The sequence below is a fragment of the Heterodontus francisci genome, chromosome 2 (genome assembly GCF_036365525.1).
Source record: "Heterodontus francisci isolate sHetFra1 chromosome 2, sHetFra1.hap1, whole genome shotgun sequence".
NCBI lineage: Eukaryota > Metazoa > Chordata > Chondrichthyes > Heterodontiformes > Heterodontidae > Heterodontus > Heterodontus francisci.
This window is the reverse complement of record NC_090372.1, coordinates 224905519-224926619: the sequence shown is the minus strand read 5'-3', so window position 1 is coordinate 224926619 and position 21101 is coordinate 224905519. Positions and strand designations below refer to the sequence as shown.

The 21101-nt window shown below is 47.7% G+C and overlaps 1 pseudogene; it reads left to right on the top strand.

Moving 5' to 3' along the window:
- The first annotated feature begins 15873 nt into the window (after window positions 1–15873).
- LOC137351768 (zona pellucida sperm-binding protein 4-like) lies at window positions 15874–20882 on the top strand (annotated as a pseudogene).
- Window positions 20883–21101: the final 219 nt, after the last annotated feature.

The window sequence follows — 21101 nt, the reverse complement described above, 5'->3', positions numbered from 1 at the left end:
CTGTACTCTTTTAATGTTTAATTCCCCTGGTCCTAGTGCGGCTACTTGAATGGTCTGTGGCACAGCCCTCTCTGCGGTATTCCGGGCTGCCTGGTCAGCTAACATGTTTCCCTGTTGTTCCTTACATTCCATCTTCCGATGCGCTTTGATATTTATTAAGGCTGCAGCAGCTGGTCACTTAACTACTTCTACTAATTCTCGAACCACGTTCTCGTGCTGAATATGTCCCCCTCCTGACGTTACATACCCTCGTCTACTCCACGCTGTCATATAATCATGTACTACCCCAAATGTGTATCTACTGTCTGTAAACACATTCACGCGTTTTCCCTCTTCTAACTTTAGGGCTTCAGTTAAAGCCACTAAATCCACAGAATATTGTTCCTTCCAGTCCCCCTTGTAAGAGGACTGTGTCACTTTGATCTACCACAGCCCACCCCGTACGGAACTGTCCATTTATATATCGTCTGGATCCATCAACATAGAGGGTTATGTGGGGATCTGTGAAGGGTTCGTCCACTATTTCTCCTTCTACTTCTTCATCTATTTCTGTCTGGCACTGATGTGGTTCTCCCTCGGCTATTATTCCCTCGGCTGGGTTGATCCCTGTATCTCTAATGATTTGTATCGATTGGTCTTTAGGTAACAGTACTGCTTCCCACATGGCTCGTCGAGCATCGGACACCGTTTTCAATCTCCCGGTGTTTAACAACTCCACTATCGTGTGTTTGGTATGTATAATCAGCTGTCCAGACATTGTGACAGGTTCACATACTCTCACTGCCCAGGCTGTGCAGTCGAGTGCAGCCACGCATCGGTGGAGCCCTCTAACTACCGGAGATTCTTGTGTAGAATAGTATGCCACTGGTCTCATCACTCCTCCCCTTTCCTGGGTTACTACAGCATTATAGAAACCCCCATCGAGATCATAATAGATCTGGAATGGCTTTGTCATGTCTGATAGTCTGAGGGTTGGGGCTGCAAGCAGCCCTGCCTTTAATTTACCATATGTTTCCTCCTGCTCGTTTCCCTATTCCACTAGTACCATCCCGGGCTTTCCTCCTTTCACTAAGTGTTGGATAGGTTCCACCAGGGTAGCGAATTGGGGAATGAAATTTCTGCAGTAATTGAACAAGCCCATCACTCGCTGTACCCCCTGCACTGTCGTGGGTCGGGGCATATTAGCGATTGCTGTTTTGCGATCGGCGGGGAGGGCTTTACTTCCCTGACTTATGTCATGTCCCAAGTACCGTACTCTGGTCTGGCCGATCTGTGCCTTCTTTTGGGTTAATTTTGAATCCTGATTTTTCTAATGTCTTTAATACGGTTACCAGGGCCCCTAGGCGTTCTCGGTTGGTCACCGAGGTGATCAGGATATCATCCACGTACTGTAAGATAGTACTATTATATGCGGCTAGGTCACACTCTTCCAGGGTTTTGCTCATGATCCGGTGAAAGATGTTTGGGCTGTTGTGGAATCCCTGTGGGAATCTGGACCTGGTGTATTGTTTGCCCTTTGAGATGAAGGCAAATGTTTCCTGGGACTCAGAGTCCAGTGGGATTGACAAGAATCCATTTGTGATATCTAGAACTGTAAAAATCCGATGTTCTGGATTGAAACCGTTGAAGATCGTGGCTGGGCTGGCTACAATAGGGTGCTCTTTGGGTGTTACTTTATTTAGGGCAGTATAATCTATAGTTAACCGGTAACTCCTGTCGGGTTTTTTAACTGGCCACATGGGGGAATTCGTGATTGACACTGTTGGCCGTAAAATGCCCTGTTCTATCAGTGCCATTATTATTCCCTCAGTTGCCTGCATGGCCTCTGGTTTAATCGGGTATTGTTTGTGAGGCGGGTGTGTTGGCCCAACACTTCGTTCTGGCGTGGTTTTGATGAGACCACATTCCTGTTTGCTCTCGGCCCAGATTCCTGGTATAGCTTGGCATATTGTTCCCAACATCCCATCTCCAGTCCAGTCCCTGGCCAAGGTATTAATGCTGCCTATCGTCGCTACATTCCTTAGTGGGACCCATTTACCATTGATTCTGTCTTTGTGTCCCTTTTTAGTCGTCCAGATTATTTGTCTATTCTGTGCGTCTACAATTGTGCCCAGCTCATTGAGTAAGTCCATACCTAGTATTGTACCTTCCGGGTTTGGGCACACCCAGAACTGGACTTGTAGTATCATACCCTCAGTTTCTAATATCTGTGTTTCACTTTTGTATGCTATAGTTTTACTGCCCCCTACTCCCTGTATCATAATAGAGTGTCGGGTAGTAGGCAGGTCAAGGTTAGTCAAGGATACTGATGCTCCCGTATCTATTAACATATCACATCGCTGGCCCCCTAACGATGCCTCAATCCACATACGGGGATCGGATTCCTGCCCGGGGGCCGATGTCACTCATTGGAGCTGTGTTTGTTGTCGTGTCAGGTGCTGTATGATATCTAACAGCTGTTGATTACTCATTTTACTGGCGGCTGTGCCTGTCTCGTCAATCACCTTTCCTTTCCTTTGTTGCTGCTGGGGTCCTTTTCCTTCCTGTTCACCCCCTCTGTGCCCAGGTCAGAGGCTAGGAATCCTGAGGCGAGCAACTTACCTCCTGACTCCCCAAAGCCTGTCCACCATCTACAAGGCACAAGTCAGGAGTGTGATGGAATACTCTGCACTTGCCTGGATGGGTGCAGCTCCAACAACAGTCAAGAAGCTCGACACCATCCAGGACAATGCAGTCCGCTTGATTGGCACCCCATCTACAAACATTCACTCCCTCCACCACCAGCGCACAGTGGCAGCAGTGTGTACCATCTACAAGATGCACTGCAGCAATGCACCAAAGCTCCTTAGACAGTACCTTCCAAACCCAAGACCTCTACCAACTAGAAGGACAAGGGCAGCAGATGCATGGGAACACCACCACCTGCAAGTTCCTCTCCAAAACACACACCATCCTGACTTGGAACTATATCACCGTTCCTTCACTGTCACTGGGTCAAAATCCTGGAACTCCCTTCCTAACAGCACTGTGGGTGTACCTACCCCAAATGGACTGCAGCGGTTCAAGAAGGCAGCTCACCACCACCTTCTCAAGGGCAATTAGGGATGGGTAATAAATGCTGGCCTGGCCAGTGATGCCCCACATCCCATGAATGAATAAAAAAGTCCTTTATTTTGTGCCCCATTTTGTGAGAGTTTTTGCATTTCTTACGGCCATCCTGCCTTGGGGCTCTCCACTCAGCGTGACGATGTCCTGGTTTATTGTAGTTAAAACAGGTCTCTGTTCTTTTTACAGAGGCTGCTTTGCAAGCTTCTGTCAGAAGGGTGGCTATTTTGGATTTTTGTTGATTATCTACAGCGGTACCCCAATTTTCCAAATCATGATAATTATTGTAATTTACTAGTCCCGTTGTCGATATTGCCTGGTGAGTGGGGCTTATTCCGTCCCTATATAACTGGAGAAATGTTGGATTTTGTCGATCTACATTTGCCATGTCACTGAGCGCTAGGAAAGCTTCGGACTTTCTAGTCCCATATTCCTGCGCTCCTTCCCCTTTGTTCTGAGTCACCCCTACAATCGAATTCCAATTTATGGTGGGAGGGGGGGAACCTGACCAAGGGTAGCAGTGACATCGGCTTTTATGGTGGTGGGGGGGGGGGGGGTGGAACCTGACCAAGGGTAGCAGTGACATCGGCTTTTATGGTGGGGGGGGGCAGGGAACCTGACCAAGGGTAGCAGTGACATCGGCTTTTATGGTGGGGGGCGGGGGGAACCTGACCAAGGGTAGCAGTGACATCGGCTTTTATGGTGGGGGGGGGGGGTGGAACCTGACCAAGGGTAGCAGTGACATCGGCTTTAAACATAATCAGGTCTTGTTCCAGTTGTTGCAGGTCGGCAGCCAGGTCCGCACACCAGGTACCATCCCAGTGGGCAGCCTGCAATCCTTCCCAATAATTCTCAGGCATTTTGGTCCTGATTAATCCTGTGACATCCCGATTGTGGAGATTGTGACAAATTTGCATTTCTTTAATCTTCTGCCAGAAGATTGCATTGTTATAACGGGGTTTTAGGAGTGGAAGTTTATCCAGTAACTTCATCGTGTCCCCGGGAGACAGGGATATATATGTCTTTCTTAAATGTGCTGGTCGGGCTGGTTGCCCTGGGTGTCCGTCCCGGCCCACCGCCCCGTGTTGTGCTGGCACCCCAGGGACGTACTCCACCTTTACAGGAGCTGTTTTGGCCTTATTCGCCGGAGCGTAAGTAGAGGAGGGGTCTTCTCCTTCTTGGTTATAATTATGTGCCTCCTCCTCGAGCGATCCCCAATCAATATCATCCTCATTAGGCAGTTCGTTAGGGCTGCCTGTCAGTGCTGGTAGGACTGTCCGTCCGGACAGAACAGTCACCTGCTCCTTTTTATCTTTTACATATTGGTTTACTCGTTCTGTTAGTTTGACATGGGCATGAAGAATTAGAACCCAGGCTTTTTCATCCTTGTCTTTCTTTTCCTTCTTCCACCATTCCCACTGGTCATCCGGCTGGTCATCAGGTTTCCAACCTGATTTCATCATTTTCTCTATTAATTTTTTATGTTTCTCTGGCAAGTGACAGGTAAGGGACCTTCTGGCCCCCATTCGAGCTCCATCTTTTAACTGGCCAGGCTTGGATAGGATTAGAACTGTTAGAAATCTACTCTCAGAGTCTGCTTTCAGCCCAGCGCAACTTGTAGTAGATTGTATCCTGGCTAACTGTCGGGTCACAAGTCTGTCAGTATTTCACATAACAAGCTTATGATATTCTGAAATACTTTAAGCAATTCCTGACAGTGCACTAGGTATCTTAACGAACTTAAATCCAGAGCACCTCGGGGCCCTGGTAACCGTATTAAAGACATTAGAAAAATCAGGATTCAAAATTAACCCAAAGAAGGCACAGATCGGCCAGACCAGAGTACGGTACTTGGGACATGACATAAGTCAGGGAAGTAAAACCCTCCCCGCCGATCGCAAAACAGCAATCGCTAATATGCCCCGACACACAACAGTGCAGGGGGTACAGCGAGTGATGGGCTTGTTCAATTACTGCAGAAATTTCATTCCCCAATTCGCTACCCTGGTGGAACCTATCCAACACTTAGTGAAAGGAGGAAAGCCCGGGATGGAACTATTGGAATGGGGAAACGAGCAGGAGGAAACATATGGTAAATTAAAGGCAGGGCTGCTTGCAGCCCCAACCCTCAGACTATCAGACATGACAAAGCCATTCCAGATCTATTATGATCTCGATGGAGGGTTCTATAATGCTGTAGTAACCCTTTCCTTTCCTTTTTTTTAAATCTCTTTTGTCAATTTAGAGCAGAGGGGTTGGAAGCTAGGGCAGTTACATGCTCCTCTTGCAGGATGTGGGAGGTAAGGGTCACCACTTGTGTCCCTGCTGACTTCACCTGTGAGAAGTTCACCCAACCCCAGCTCCTCACAGACCGCGTTAGGGAACTGGAGCTGGATGAACTTCGGATCATTCAGGATGCTGAGGGGGTGATAGAGAGCAGTTAGAGGGAAGTAGTGACACTTAAGTTACAGGATAAAGGTAGCTGGGTGACCGTCGGGGGAGGGATCCCCTGTGGCCGTTCCCCTCAATAATAAGTATAGCGTTTTGGATACGATTGGTGGGGCGGGGACCTACCAGGGGAAAGCCACAGCGGCCAGGTGTCTGGGACTGAGCCTGGCTCAGTGGCTCAGAAGGGAAGGGGGGAGAATGGGAGAGTGATAGTGATAGGAGATTCAGTGGTTAGAGGAACAGACAGGAGATTCTGTGGACGCGAATGAGATTCCCGGATGGTATGTTGCCTCCCGGGTGCCAGGGTCAGGGATGTCTCGGATCGAGTCTGCAGGATTCTTATGGGGGAGGGGGAGCAGCCAGAAGTCGTGGTACACATCAGTACCAATGACATAGTTAGGAAAAGGGATGAGGACCTGAAAAGCGAATATAGGGAGTTAGGTTGGAAGCTAAAAGGCAGGACGAACAGAGTAGTAATCTCAGGATTGATACTGGTGCCACGTGCTAGTGAGGCTAGAAACAGAGAGCGAGTGCAGTTGAACACGTGGCTACAGAGCTGGTGTAGGAGGGAGGGCTTCAGATATGTGGATCATTGGGATACCTTCTGGGGAAGGTGGGACCTGTACCAGAAGGACGGGTTGCATCCGAACTGGAGGGGCACCAATATCCTGGGCGGGAGGTTTGCTAGAGCTCTTTGGGAGGGTTTAAACTAGTTTGGCAGGGGGATGGGAACCGGAGCCACGGATCAGTGGATGGGGTAGCTGTTGAACAGGAAGATACCGAGTGCAGAGAGTCTGTGAGGAAGGTTAGACAGTTGACAGGGCAAAGTTGCAGCCAGTATGATGGGTTGAAGTGTGTCTATTTTAACGCAAGAAGTGTCAGGAATAAGGGTGATGAGCTTAGAGCATGGATCAGTACTTGGAGCTACGATGTTGTGGCCATTACGGAGACTTGGATATCACAGGGGCAGGAATGGATGTTGGATGTTCCGGGGTTTAGATGTTTCAAAAGGAATAGGGAGGGAGGTAAAAGAGGTGGGGGAGTGGCATTGCTAATCAGGGATAGTATCACAGCTGCAGAAAGGGAGGTCGTCGAGGAGGGTTTGTCTACTGAGTCATTATGGGTGGAAGTCAGAAACAGGAAAGGAGCAGTCACTTTATTGGGAGTTCTCTATAGACCCCCCAATAGCAACAGCGACACGGAGGAACAGATTGGGAGGCAGATTTTGGAAAGGTGCAGAAGTAACAGGGTTGTTATCATGGGTGACTTCAACTTCCCCAATATTGATTGGAACCTCCTTAGTGCAAATAGTTTGGATGGAGCAGTTTTTGTCAGGTGTGTCCAGGAAGGTTTCCTGACACAATATGTCGATAGGCCGACTAGAGGGGAGGCTATGTTGGACTTGGTGCTTGGCAACGAACCAGGCCAAGTGGCAGATCTCTCGGTGGGAGAGCATTTCGGTGATAGTGATCACAACTCCCTGACCTTTACTATAGTCATGGAGAGGGACAGGAGCAGACAGGATGGGAAAATATTTAATTGGGGGAGGGGGAATTACAATGCTATTAGGCAGGAACTGGGGAGCATAAATTGGGAACAGATGTTCTCAGGGAAATGCACGACAGAAATGTGGAGGTTGTTTAGAGAGCACTTGCTGCGACTGCTGGATAGGTTTGTCCCGATGAGGCAGGGAAGGGATGGTAGGGTGAAGGAACCTTGGATGACAAGAGATGTGGAACAGCGAGTCAAGAGGAAGAAGGAAGCTTACTTAAGGTTGAGGAAGCAAGGATCAGACAGAGCTCTAGAGGGTTACAAGGTCGCCAGGAAGGAACTGAAGAATGGACTTAGGAGAGCTAGAAGGGGACATGAAAAAGTCTTGGCGGGTAGGATTAAGGAAAGTCCCAAGGCGTTCTACACTTATGAGAGGAACAAGAGGATGGCCAGAGTGAGGGTAGGGCCGATCAGGGATAGTGGAGGGAACTTGTGCCTGGAGTCGGAGGAGGTCCTAAATGAATACTTTGCTTCAGTATTCACTAGTGAGAGGGACCTGGTCGTTTGTTAGGACAGCGTGGAACAGGCTGATATGCTCGAACAGGTTGAGGTTAAGAGGGAGGATGTGCTGGAAATTTTGAATGACATGAGGACAGATAAGTCCCCGGGGCCAGACGGGATTAGATTAGAGATACAGCACTGAAACAGGCCCTTCGGCCCACCGAGTCTGTGCCGAACATCAACCACCCATTTTTATACTAATCCTACCCTAATCCCATATTCCCAACAAACATCCCCACCTGTCCCTATATTTCCCTACCACCTACCTATACTAGTGACAATTTATAATGGCCAATTTACCTATCAACCTGCAAGTCTTTTGGCTTGTGGGAGGAAACCGGAGCACCCGGAGAAAACCCACGCAGACACAGGGAGAATTTGCAAACTCCACACAGGCAGTACCCGGAATCGAACCCGGGTCCCTGGAGCTGTGAGGCTGCGGTGCTAACCACTGCGCCACTGGGATATACCCAAGGATATTACGGGAAGCGAGGGAAGAGATTGCTGCGCCTCTGGCGATGATCTTTGCGTCCTCACAGTCCACTGGAGTAGAACCGGATGATTGGAGGGTGGCAAATGTTGTTCCCTTGTTCAAGAAAGGGAATAGGGATAACCCTGGGAATTATAGACCAGTCAGTCTTACGTCGGTAGTGGGCAAATTATTGGAGAGGATTCTGAGAGACAGGATTTATGATTATTTGGAAAAGCATGGTTTGATTAGAGACAGTCAGCATGGCTTTGTGAGGGGCAGGTCATGCCTCACAAGCCTTATTGAATTCTTTGAAGATGTGACAAAACACATTGATGAAGGAAGAGCAGTGGATGTGGTGTATATGGATTTTAGCAAGGCGTTTGATAAGGTTCCCCATGGTAGGCTCATTCAGAAAGTAAGGAGGCATGGGATTCAGGGAAAGTTGGCTGTCTGGATACAAAATTGGCTGGCCCATAGATCAGAGGGTGGTAGTAGATGGAAAGTATTCAGCATGGAGCTCGGTGACCAGTGGTGTTCCACAAGGATCTGTTCTGGGACCTCTGCTCTTTGTGATTTTTATAAATGACTTGGATGAGGAAGTGGAAGGCTGGGTTAGCAAGTTTGCCGATGACACAAAGGTTGCTGGAGTTGTGGATAGTGTGGAAGGCTGTTGTAGGTTGCAACGGGACATTGACAGGATGCAGAGCTGGGCTGAGAAGTGGCAGATGGAGTTCAACCTGGAAAAGTGTGAAGTGATTCATTTTGGAAGGTCGAATTTGAATGCGGAATACAGGCTTAAAGACAGGATTCTTGGTTGTGTGGAGGAACAGAGGGATCTTGGGGTCCATGTCCATAGATCCCTCAAAGTTGCCACCCAAGTTGATAGGGTTGTTAAGAAGGCGTATGGTGTGTTGGCTTTCATTAACAGGGGGATTGAGTTTAAGAGCCGCGAGGTTATGCTGCAGCTCTATAAGGCCCTGGTTCGACCACACTTGGAATATTGTATTCAGTTCTGGTCGCCTCATTATAGGAAGTATATGGAAGCTTTAGAGAGGGTGCAGAGGAGATTTACCAGGATGCTGCCTGGACTGGAGGGCATGTCTTACGAAGAAAGATTGAGGGAGCTAGGGCTTTTCTCATTGGAGCAAAGAAGGATGAGAGGTGACTTGATAGAGGGGTACAAGATGATGAGAGGCATAGACAGAGTGGATAGTCAGAGACTTTTTCCCAGGGTGGAAAGGGCTATCACCAGGGGGCATAATTTTATGGTGATTGGAGGAAGGTTTCGGGGAGATGTCAGAGGTAGTTTCTTTACACAGAGGGTGGTGGGTGCGTGGAATGCACTGCCAGCGGTGGTAGTAGAAGCAGATACATTAGAGACATTTAAGCAACTCTTGGATATGTACATGGATGATAGTAGAATGAAGGGTAGGTAGTTAGTTTGATCTTAGAGGAGGTTAAAGGTTCGGCACAACATCGTGGGCCGAAGGGTCTGTACTGTTCTATGTTCTATGTTCTAACCCAGGAAAGGGGAGGTGTGATGAGACCAGTGGCATACTATTCCACACAAGAATCTCCGGTAGTTAGAGGGCTCCACCGATGCGTGGCTGCACTCGACTGCACAGCCTGGGCAGTGAGAGTATGTGAACCTGTCACAATGTCTGGACAGCTGATTATACATACCAAACACACTATAGTGGAGTTGTTAAACACCGGGAGATTGAAAACGGTGTCCGATGCTCGACGAGCCATGTGGGAAGCAGTACTGTTACCTAAAGACCAATCGATACAAATCATTAGAGATACAGGGATCAACCCAGCCGAGGGAATAATAGCCGAGGGAGAACCACATCAGTGCCAGACAGAAATAGATGAAGAAGTAGAAGGAGAAATAGTGGACGAACCCTTCACAGATCCCCACATAACCCTCTATGTTGATGGATCCAGACGATATATAAATGGACAGTTCCGTACGGGGTGGGCTGTGGTAGATCAAAGTGACACAGTCCTCTTACAAGGGGGACTGGAAGGGACAATATTCTGTGGATTTAGTGGCTTTAACGGAAGCCCTAAAGTTAGCAGAGGGAAAACGCGTGAATGTGTTTACAGACAGTAGATACACATTTGGGGTAGTACATGATTATATGACAGCGTGGAGTAGACGAGGGTATGTAACGTCAGGAGGGGGACATATTCAGCACGAGAACGTGGTTCGAGAATTCGTAGAAGTAGTTAAGTGACCAGCTGCTGCAGCCTTAATAAATATCAAAGCGCATCGGAAGATGGAATGTAAGGAACAACAGGGAAACATGTTAGCTGACCAGGCAGCCCGGAATACCGCAGAGAGGGCTGTGCCACAGACCATTCAAGTAGCCGCACTAGGACCAGGGGAATTAAACATTAAAAGAGTACAGGAAGAGGTTAGCATGGAAGAACGATCCTGATGGGAACATCAAGGGGCAGTTGTTGGGGGAGAAGGGGTTTGGTGAAAGGGACTACAAGTAGTCGTCCCGTCCTCCATACAGACTGAGCTACTCAAACTGTACCACAAACCGGATCACCCCGGATGTGATGGGATGCTGAACCGTCTGCTCAAAGATTGGTGGTGGGCCGGTGTAGGGAGAGACGTGGAGATACACTGCCAACATTGTATAATATGTGCACAACATAACCCGGGAAAACCCATCAAGGTTAAAATGGCACATCAGCACCGACATAAAGGTCCGTGGGAAAACCTGCAAATTGATTTTACTGGGCCTCTGCCTAATAGTAGAGGAAAGTGGTATTGTCTGGTGATCATTGTTCAGTTCAGCAGGTGGGTTGAAGCATTCCCGACTCAGACCAGGGCACACACTTTACAGGACAGGTCATGAAGCGAGCCTGTGGTTTACTGGGAATCCGACAACGGTTTCATGTCCCCTATCACCCGCAGAGTTCAGGAATGGTGGAGCAAATAAACCGCACTCTAAAAACAGCTATAGCAAAGGCCATCTCTGAGACCGGAAAGGGGTGGGTAGATGTCTTACCCTGGATATTAATGAGACTAAGAGCTACACCCAACCGAATGACAGGCTTGACCCCCTTCAAACTCATGACAGGGAGGGCTATGCAACTCCCCAAAAGCATCATAGTAGGCGGGGAGGATATGGGACCTCTACGAGACTGAATTAGGCAAAACGTAAGACAATTAGATCTGCAGTTCAAAGAGTTGTGACAGGAGGTGAGGGATCAGCAGGCCATACGGGACCTAGAGACACAAAACAAGGATAAGGCCGGCCCAGCCATACCACAAGTAGGGGAGAATGTTTTGGTCCGAGTTACCCCCAAACAGGCAGGATTCACCCCAAGGTAGATCGGACCATACGATATTATTCATGACTAGTGATACCTGTGCATGTGTCGATATGAAAGGGAAGGGCCGGTGGAAACACTGGTCCCAACGGAAAAAATATAATCAAGGGAATGATGGCTGAACCTGAGATAGGGCCTATCATGGAGACCACCTGGTATGTCATGTGATACCAGGAGTGGCGAAACACATTAGAGAATGGAATGTTCGGGGGACTGGGAGTAGTGGTGATGTTAACCGGAGTCTGGCTGGTATTCATCACCACTCAGGCACGAGCGCAGCGTGCTCAGATACAAATCCGATGGAAATACAGACACGGACTTGACGAGATAGAAATGGTACGATTATAAAAGACACAGCTATTAACCCATAAACAATAGAACCTTTTCCACCCACACAGGTGAGGAAATGAGTAGACCAGGAACTAACACCTGGTGACGACCAGGTCATTTTGTTTAAATCCCTGGATTAAAACACCGGAAGTGATGAACCCACAGTGGGCACTTCGACTCTGGGAAGTCGTGATACTGGGAACTCTGAGATTAATACAAGCACAAGAGAATGCTGATGCACCACTGGAGCAACAACAAACACAGGAGGGACATAACTACATGAACTATGGGGCTTTGTATAATTTCACTGATGGTATATGTATCCCAACAGTCAGGGACTGGAGTAGAGATAAAGCTTATTTTAATACATGGTTACAAGTCCACTCGGGAAATGATAAAGTATGCATACAATGCTCTACTGATGCAACAAGAGTCAGCTGCATCCGACGAAGTGAAACAAAAAAATCTGACAGGTGCGTGTTCGGAATATTGTGCGCACCACCTGTCGGAGCTCAGCCCATGACTACATATAGAAAGGGGGTGGGATTATATGGGTATTATGAGGAGGTGGGGGCAATGGTGTTATCTTTGTAACTATGTTTTCCTCCCCCTCCGACACCACGCCCCGTGTCATTGGATCCCATGGTGAGTAAGGGGTTAAATCCTCACAGATTGTCTCCTGATAACAGGGTAGAGATGGGGCAGTAGTTTGCAAGGACGCTGGGGTCATGGGTAGGTTGGGATGATCAGAGAGCGGGAATCAGCGAGAGCAGAGCGGAGCATAAAGAGCCCGGGAGATAGAGAGAGCGAGAGTGCACTCAGAGAGCAGGAAACAGCGAGAGTGGAGTGGACCATAAGGAGCCCGGGAGATAGGGAGTGAGAGTTAACTCAGAGATCAGGAAACAGCGAGAGCAGAGCAGAGCACAATGAGCCGAGGAGAGAGAGAGCGAGAGAGCTCAGTCAGAGAGCGGGAAACAGTGAGAGGAGACTGGAGCGTAAACATACCAGTAGAGAGAGAGCGAGAGTTTACTCAGATAACGGGAAACAGTGAGAGCGAAGCGGAGCATAAAGAGCCCGAGGGAGAGAGTGAGAGTTCACTCAGAGAGCGGGAAACAGTGAGAATGGAGCAGAGCAGAAAGAGACCGGGAGAAAGAATAAGTGAGGGGTCACTCTGAGAGCAGGGAACAGCGAGAGTGGAGCAGAGCATAAAGAGACCAGGAGAGAGAGAGATCAGGTGGAGTGAATCGAATTGGCAGAAGGCTGGCATCTGTGAAGCTGGGGATTCAGGAGGAGGCCGAGGTGGATCATTCCCTGAACGAATAAAAAAAAAAGTCACTCTGATTGTAAGCGAACTGACAGCTTGGAGGTCATTCCTTGATTCATCAGCTATTAATGCAGGTTCATTCCCCAATAGAGTGGTATAGACTCAGAATGAACTAGTCTTTCTCAAACTGCCCTACCACCTTCAATGTTTTGTGCATTTACACCCCTATGTCCTTCTGTTCCTGCAGCCCCTTTAGAATTATACCCTTTATTTTGTATTACCTTTCCTCATTCTGCCACCCAAAATGTATCACTTCACACTTCTCTGCATTAAATTCCATCTGCCATGTGTCCCCCATTTCACCAGCCTGTTTATGTTCTCTTGGAGCTGTGATTGAGTCTGTGATGTAGAAGTGTTCATTGACATCTTGCTGATAAGACTGCTCAAAGGACTTTTTTTTTTAGAGATACAGCACTGAAACAGGCCCTTCGGCCCACCTTGTCTGTGCCGACCATCAACCACCCATTTATACTAATCCTACACTAATTCCATATTCCGACCACATCCCCACCTGTCCCTATATATTTCCGTACCACCTACCTATACTAGGGGCAATTTATAATGGTCAATTTACCTATCAACCTCAAGTCTTTGGCATGTGGGAGGAAACCGGAGCACCCAGAGGAAACCCACGCAGACACAGGGAGAACTAGCAAACTGCACACAGGCAGTACCCAGAATTGAACCCGGGTCACTGGAGCTGTGAGGCTGCGGTGCTAACCACTGCGCCACTGTGCCACCCTTGTGAGAACTATATTTGTTGCATCTGATAATTAATGTGTAAACATTAAGATACATATATCGACCATGATTTAACTGTTAGTTCATGTTTAATCGATGTTGGTTTTGGTTTGAGTGTTAATGTAACATTTTTAAAAGTGAAATTGTGTCCATTTGGTTTTTCTTTCCTAAATTTGGGTCAGTTGATTTGATCCTTTTGGTTTATTAGTGATCTCCACGGGGATCGTAACAAAATTGGGATCTTGTCCGGGATGTGATGTGTGACTGGGCTATGGAATGGATAGACTGGAATTTCCCAGAGCTAAAGCAAAGAATATTTCACCTTTACTTTGTCTGTGATCAGTGTGAAATTAACATGAGTACTATTGATGTTCAAAACTTTGTCAAGAGAGAAGATCTGACTCTCAGTGCCTTGAAATAATTGGCAAAAGATCATTTGAAGATTGTAGCTGGGATTGTTTGCGAAAGATTAAAACCAGACGCTCAGAAAGCAGAGATAAGCCAAGAATTGGTTCCTCACTTCTTTCCGAAATTGGGGTCAGTCAGTGGATTTGATTGTTTTGTTATTTTTGGTGATCTCCATGGAGATGATAAAATCTATCACTATCATCCTGACAGTTCACAATACTTCCAGCTTTTTATTATCTACAAATTTTGAAATTGTGCCGAGCACACCCAAATCTATATCATTAATCTAGGTCAAGATAAACAGTGGTCCCAATACTGCCCCCCTGGGGAACCCCATTATATACCTTCCTCCAGTCCCAATACAACTGTCTTTCACCACAACCATTAACATGCTCTTTGCCATTGTTCCAGGAAATCTTTGTTATTTAGTATCTCCTGCTGTAGACAATATCACACACCTTCCCTTTGTTCTCTTCCCCACCATCACCTCCCCACGCCCCCCCCCCTTCACTACACTCTGCTTCCTGTCATTCAACCAACTTCGTATCCATGTTTCCACTGTCCCTTTCATTCCATGGGATTCAACTCTGTTGACAAGTCTGTTATTGTGAGACTTTTATCAAACACCTTTTGGAAGTCCATTTTCACCACATCAATCACATTCCCCTCAACAACTCTCTCAAGCATGTTGAGCAGAGCCTAGTGATCAACTCCATCCATGTGGAAAATTCTTTGATGGAACTGAAGCATGACTTGTCTAACAATATGGTCTGGACAGATCAGGTGATTACTAAACTCACTCAGTCCACAATGACACATTGGACAGTGGGTATCTGTGCTGTACTGAACCAGGTCAATGAACTGAGTCAAGATGCATTGAGACAGAAAGTAGTTTATTGAAACCCATTGAAAAGCAATGTTGAAACAGAAAGTGACACTGCAGAATGTGCAGCTGTACTGATCCAGGACTGAATCCACTGTATATTCTGAACTCAATCCCACTGTGTGCTCAGTCAGCTCCTAATAAAAATGTGCCTCTACTGAGATGAAGCATTGACCTGATGGGGATCACATGATCATCCAAAATCCTCATAGTCCCCAAAGCAGGGGTGTCCCAGTAGAAAATGAAGATCCAAAGTCAGGCTGCCCCCACTCCTAATTCAGAGAGAGCTAAGCATCACATGTGAAAGTCCAAGAGAATCTCCAGAAGGTGTTAGAAAGATCTCTGGAACAAGGACTGGAATAGAGGAGGCATCAGAAATAGGGATTGAAGGAGGGGGCAGAGGAACATGGATCTGTTCAATCCACTGAGATCACAAGGGGACATTCCAGGAGATGGGGGTCTCTGAGAGGGGCTTTGGTCTGGAGCTGAATCAATCTTCCCCAATGTCCATGGGATGGAAGCGGCCTCTCTCTGTCCCACAAGATACCGAGTGTGTCATTACCACAAACAACAAGATGATCATTTACAATTCTCGCTTTCTTTACTTCATGAGACTTTATGTCTAAATTCTATCCGTGCTGCCTCATTAAGAGGGGACACTTGTGGAGCTGTCTTTGGAGCCAGTGTCCTTTCCTGCTTTATTAAAAACAGAGCCCATCTCCGTGTGAGCCGTGGGAATGCGGGTTAATGTTGAGGAGGCGGTGGAGCTGGGACTGTGTCTCAGGCTGATTGGCAAACTCATTTACTGCAGCTTAAACAGAGCTGTTAGAAAAAGGGGCATTGTGTTCAGTAACCTTACTCACCTGGGAGGTTTCACTTGTTATCATGGAGATATTCCGTATTCTAGCTTTGTTATTTGTTACAATCTGTTCTGCTCAGCCGCCCTCTCTCTTTCTGGCTGCTGATAAATGTTGGATATCTCCCAAATTCCGGCAAGAGTGTGGATTTGCGGGAATTGCAGGCAGTGAGTGTGTGCGGAGAGGCTGTTGCTTTGATGTTGGGAGCCGGGATGTGCCGCCGTGTTTCTATTCACTGGACAATCTGCCAGGTGGGTGTATTCTCACTCCGTCTATATTCCAGAGCAGTTATTTCCAGGGTCAGCTGTAGTTGGGATTGTCCAGGATAATCCTTTCATTTTCCTTGGATTCATTTCAGTGGATATTTCAAACCTGTCTGAGTGAAACTGATTGTGGGATGAAGACTATCTCCTCCAATAGTTTATCTTCTTCCCAATCAAACTCCCCAAGGAGAATCCCGGGAATATTAACTGTCAGGATTTAACACTGAGCCCTGATAATATTGGACAGCTTCAGGGTTTGGTTTTGAAGTGGAGTTTAAGTGAAGGAGGGGAGAGTTTTGTGAAGAGAATTCCATTTCAAGTTGAGACAGATGGAAACCCGCCTGTCAATGGCAGGAGAGAGAATTCCCTGATGATCAAGGTGCTGGAATTGAAGGAAAATGGGTTTGGGGAATGTGAGGAGCAGATTTTAACCCCAGGGTTAGAATTTTAAATTTGTTTCTCTGCTGGACTGGGAGCCGATGTGAGTTGGAGTGCAGGGTCAAGATGTAACTGGATTTGGTGTGGGTTAGGATCGGGACAGGAATGTTATAGAGGAGTGGAAGTGATTGTGGGATTGGGATCCTCCAGGTGAGAGGTCATGGAATCATGCCTTTTATTTGTTCTTGGGATGTGGGTATTAATGGCCAGGCCAGCATTAACTGCCCATCCTTAACTGCCCTTGAGAAGGTGGTGGTGAGCTGCCTTTTTGAACTGCTGTAGTCCATGTGGGATAAATACACCCACAGTGTGAGGAAGGGAGTTACTGCATCAAAATCCTGGAACAGTGAAGGAATGGTGATTATAGTTCCAAGTCAGGATGGTGTGATTTGGAATGGAACTTGCAGGTGGTGGTGTTAACATGTAACTGTTTGCTTTGTCTTTCTAGGTGGTGAAGCTTGTGGGTTTGGAAGGTGCTGTCTGAGGAGCCTTTGTGTGTTGTGCAGTGCACCTTGTAGATGGTACACTCTGCTACTGTTAGAGTAGGGAGTGAAGGTTTGTGGATGGGGTGCCAATTAAGTGGGCTGCTTTGTCCTGGATGGTGTAAGTTTGTTGAGTGTTGATGTGCCCATCCAGGCAAGTAGACAGCATCCCATCACAATCCTGACTTGTGCCATTGTAGATGGACAGGCTTTGAGTTAATCACTGCAGGATTCTTAGCCTCTGACCTGCTCTTGTGGCCACAGTATTTTTATATAGCTACCTCAGTTCCATTTCTGGTCAATGATAATCCCCAGGATGTTAGTTTATTTAGTGATACAGCACTGAAACAGGCCCTTCAGCCCACTAAGTCTGTGCTGACCAAGAACCACCCATTTATACTAATCCTGCAGTAATCTTATATTCCCTACCACGAGGGGCAATTTACAATGGCCAATTTACCTATCGCCTGCATGTCCTTGGCGGTGGGAGGAATCCGGAGCACCTGGCAAAAACCCACCCTGTCACAGGGAGAATTTGCAAAATCTGCACAGGCAGTACCCAGATTGAACTTGGGTCCCTGGAGCCCTGAGGCTGTGGTGCTACCCACTGTGCCACTGATTCAGTGATCATAATGCCATTGAATGTCAAGGGGAGATGGTCATTGCCTGGCACTTAAGGGGTGTGAATTTTACTTGCCATGATGACATTGGAAAATTATGGCAACAGAGGCCATTTCAACCATTCGGTGCCTAATGGTTCACTATGAGCAATTGGTTCTTCACCTTCCCCGCCCCCCCCCCCCCCCGCCCCGCATGTAGTCTCTCGATAATTATCCAATAGCCTTTGAAAGCTCTGATTAAATCTGTCTCCACCACTCGGGCAGTACATTCCAGATCCTAACCACTCGCTGTGTCAGTTTTCCCTCCTGTCACCTCTGCTTCTACCAATCTCCTTCAATCTGTGCCCTCTGGTTCTCCACCCTTGTGCCAATGGGATCAGTTTCTCTCTATCTAATTGGTCTAGGCCCCTCATGTTCCCCACCTATCAAATCTCTCCTCCTGGGGAAGCTGGGACTGTATTCCTTGTTCTATCCACAGAGCTGAAATCCCAGTCCCTCATCCCTGGAAGTATTCTCAGAAACATGTTCTGCTGAGATTGGGACAACAACTAAACTCCTTTCATTGCCTGTCTTGCAGTTTGCACCAAGGATGGGCGGGTCCTGATCGCCATCTCCAAGGATTTGACGCTGCCTCCTGTAAACCTGACAACGGTGCATCTGAAGGATGGACACGGAGCTGAGTGCAGTCCCACCGTGGCCTCTGTAGACACTGTGCTCTTTGAGTTCGCACTCAGTGTGGCACTAGCCAGCGGGTATGTATTGTGGCTTGGCTGTCCCATCAATGGGTGTCAGTCAGTACTGATGGTCTTGTGTCTCTTGTAGCTGGACGGGGTGGACGTGGTGTATGAAACGGATGTGTTGGCTCAGTTTGAGATCTTGGATGGTGCTTTGGGATCGGTGAGCCGGGACAGCCCCTTCAGGTGAGAATGGGAGCACATTGAGCGGCTAGAGGTGGTGAGGAGCTGAATTGTGCAGCCGTGTCCCTTCTCTTGCAGGCTCCATGTCCAGTGCAGTTACAGGGGAAGCCAGGAGTCTGAATTGCAGCTGAAGCCCCGAGTTTACACCCTTTCTCCGCCACTGCCTGCCACCGAGACCGGGATCCTGCTTCTGGAGCTGAGAATAGCGAGAGGTAGCGAGTGCTCTCTGATGGCTAGTGTCCAACTTCTCTCTCTCTCTCTGTCTCTGCACATTGTGACCATCCTGCATCTTTCTCTTTTCAGATGCTGCCTACCGGAGCTGGTACGTGGCCAGTGACTACCCGATCCTGAGTGTGCTCCGGGAGCCCGTGTTTGTGGAGGTTCGTGTCCTGAACCGGAACGACCCATCCCTTGTGCTGGTGCTCAATGAGTGCTGGGCGAGCCCTACTGCCGAGCCCTATTCCCAGCTTCAATGGAAGCTCCTGGTGAACAGGTGAGGGGGTGGGGGAGGCAATGAAGATTCAGCAAAGCAATGAGGTGTTAGCAAGTGGTTTCCCTGTTCCTCTGCATTGTATTCTAGTCTCATCTTGGATCACTAGTTGACAGCAATGCTATCATTCTTTCTGTTCCAGGTGCCCCTTTACTGGTGACAACTACAAAAGCCGCCTCCTCCCGCTAGACGCTGCTTCCCATTTGCGTTTCCCAACTCATCATAAGCGCTTTGTAGTCAGCACTTTCACTTTCTGGGAGCGAGTTTCAGGCCGGCCTCTGAGCGGGGAGGTGAGTCTCCTTCAGTCATTCTGGCTGACTTGGTTGAGCTTGTTACTGAGTGAGCTCCCTGTTCTATCTATCTTTTTGAATGGAGAAGCATTCCTCTCCTCCTGCTTCCTGGGAGCTGTGGCACTCACCATACCGCACTGTCTCTTTGCAGGTTTACTTCCACTGCAGTGCTGAGGTTTGCTCCCCTTCCAGCCGAGAGAACTGCACAGCTTCCTGCAGCCCCAGTAAGTACCTGGGATGTGAGTAGAAAGTGAACCCTGATGGGGAGTGTGTGAGATCTGAACACTGGGCCCAGAAGTGTCAGTAATCCTGCAGCTCTGAACTGCTCAATGTTTTCCCCCAAGTCCCATTGTGTGCAAGTTTCCATCAGGAAGTGGCAGTCAGTGTGAGCACAAGAAAGCAGGGAGATGCAGATCAAGCATGTTGTGATCCCTCAGCCAGGATAATGTGAGCAGGAATGTTGGTTCATTGTTCCTCACTCCTCACCTGCAGAGTGGAATCTAATTGGTCCAGGTGCTCTCTGCTCCAAACCTTATCTGGTCAGGAATAGGTTCAACATTTTTTTGTCTGGGACATTGAACTGGCACTTTATTCTCATTCTGTCACCAGGTATTCCAGATGTAATGAAACTATTTTCAGTGGAGAGGACACTCCTATCAACTGGTGACATTACTTCACAGAGTCCACACTGACCATTCTGCAAGCTGCTTGGTTGAAGCAGGTTCATTTGAATATTGGAAAATCTGTTTTAGTCAGGCAACCATTTTTAACTTGTGCCCCTTATCTCTGATATTTTGCGCCAGATGTCTTTTTTTTTTTGCATCTGACCAAGTTTTATAAACAGAGGAAGCCTTTCCACCCAGTCAATGCTTAAGTCTTATAGCATCAAATCAGTCCCATTCCCTTGCTCTATCCCTGTAACTCTACAAGTTTTATTTCCATCAAGCACCCATCCAATTTACTTTGAAACTTGCATGTGGTGGAAGCAGAGATTATCAAGTTTGAGCTTGAACATCTGATTCAGGCAACTACTGAACCTTGAACTCTTCCTTCCCCAGAGAGACGAAGAAGCACCAATAACCAGCCTGGGACCTTGGTGACCACTGGACCCATCATTTTCCTGGAAGATGGGGAGAGATTGTCTGCAGGGATCCAGCAGGAAGAGAAAGGTAAAGGAGGAACTTCCTCCAGTGTGTAGTGATGCAGTAACTGGTGCCCCTCTAACCCTGGCTTCTCTCCACAGATGCTGCTGTGGATTCCCCCTCCCTTGTTCTTCCTGGAGTAGCAGTTGGGGTGGCTCTGCTCTCTGTAGTCCTGTTGGTTGGGACTGTTGCTGTGTGGAAAATGGATGTGGGTCACAGGGTGGGTTCTGAGTGCAGATCAATGGAACTGTAGATCTGTCTGGATAATAAACTGCTGTTTATAGATCAAGTCTTGGTCTCCATCTGTTAAATTATTCAATGAAAGTTGTAGCTTATAATCTAGTTTCAGCTGCAAATTATGTTTCCTCCGCACAGCCACAGAAGGAGGTATAAACATCACTGGGTTTGGAGTAAAATGAGGTTGCACAATGATCTTAGTTGTTTCTAACTGATACTGGGCTTTAGTCTCATATCTCCAGTCTTGCCAC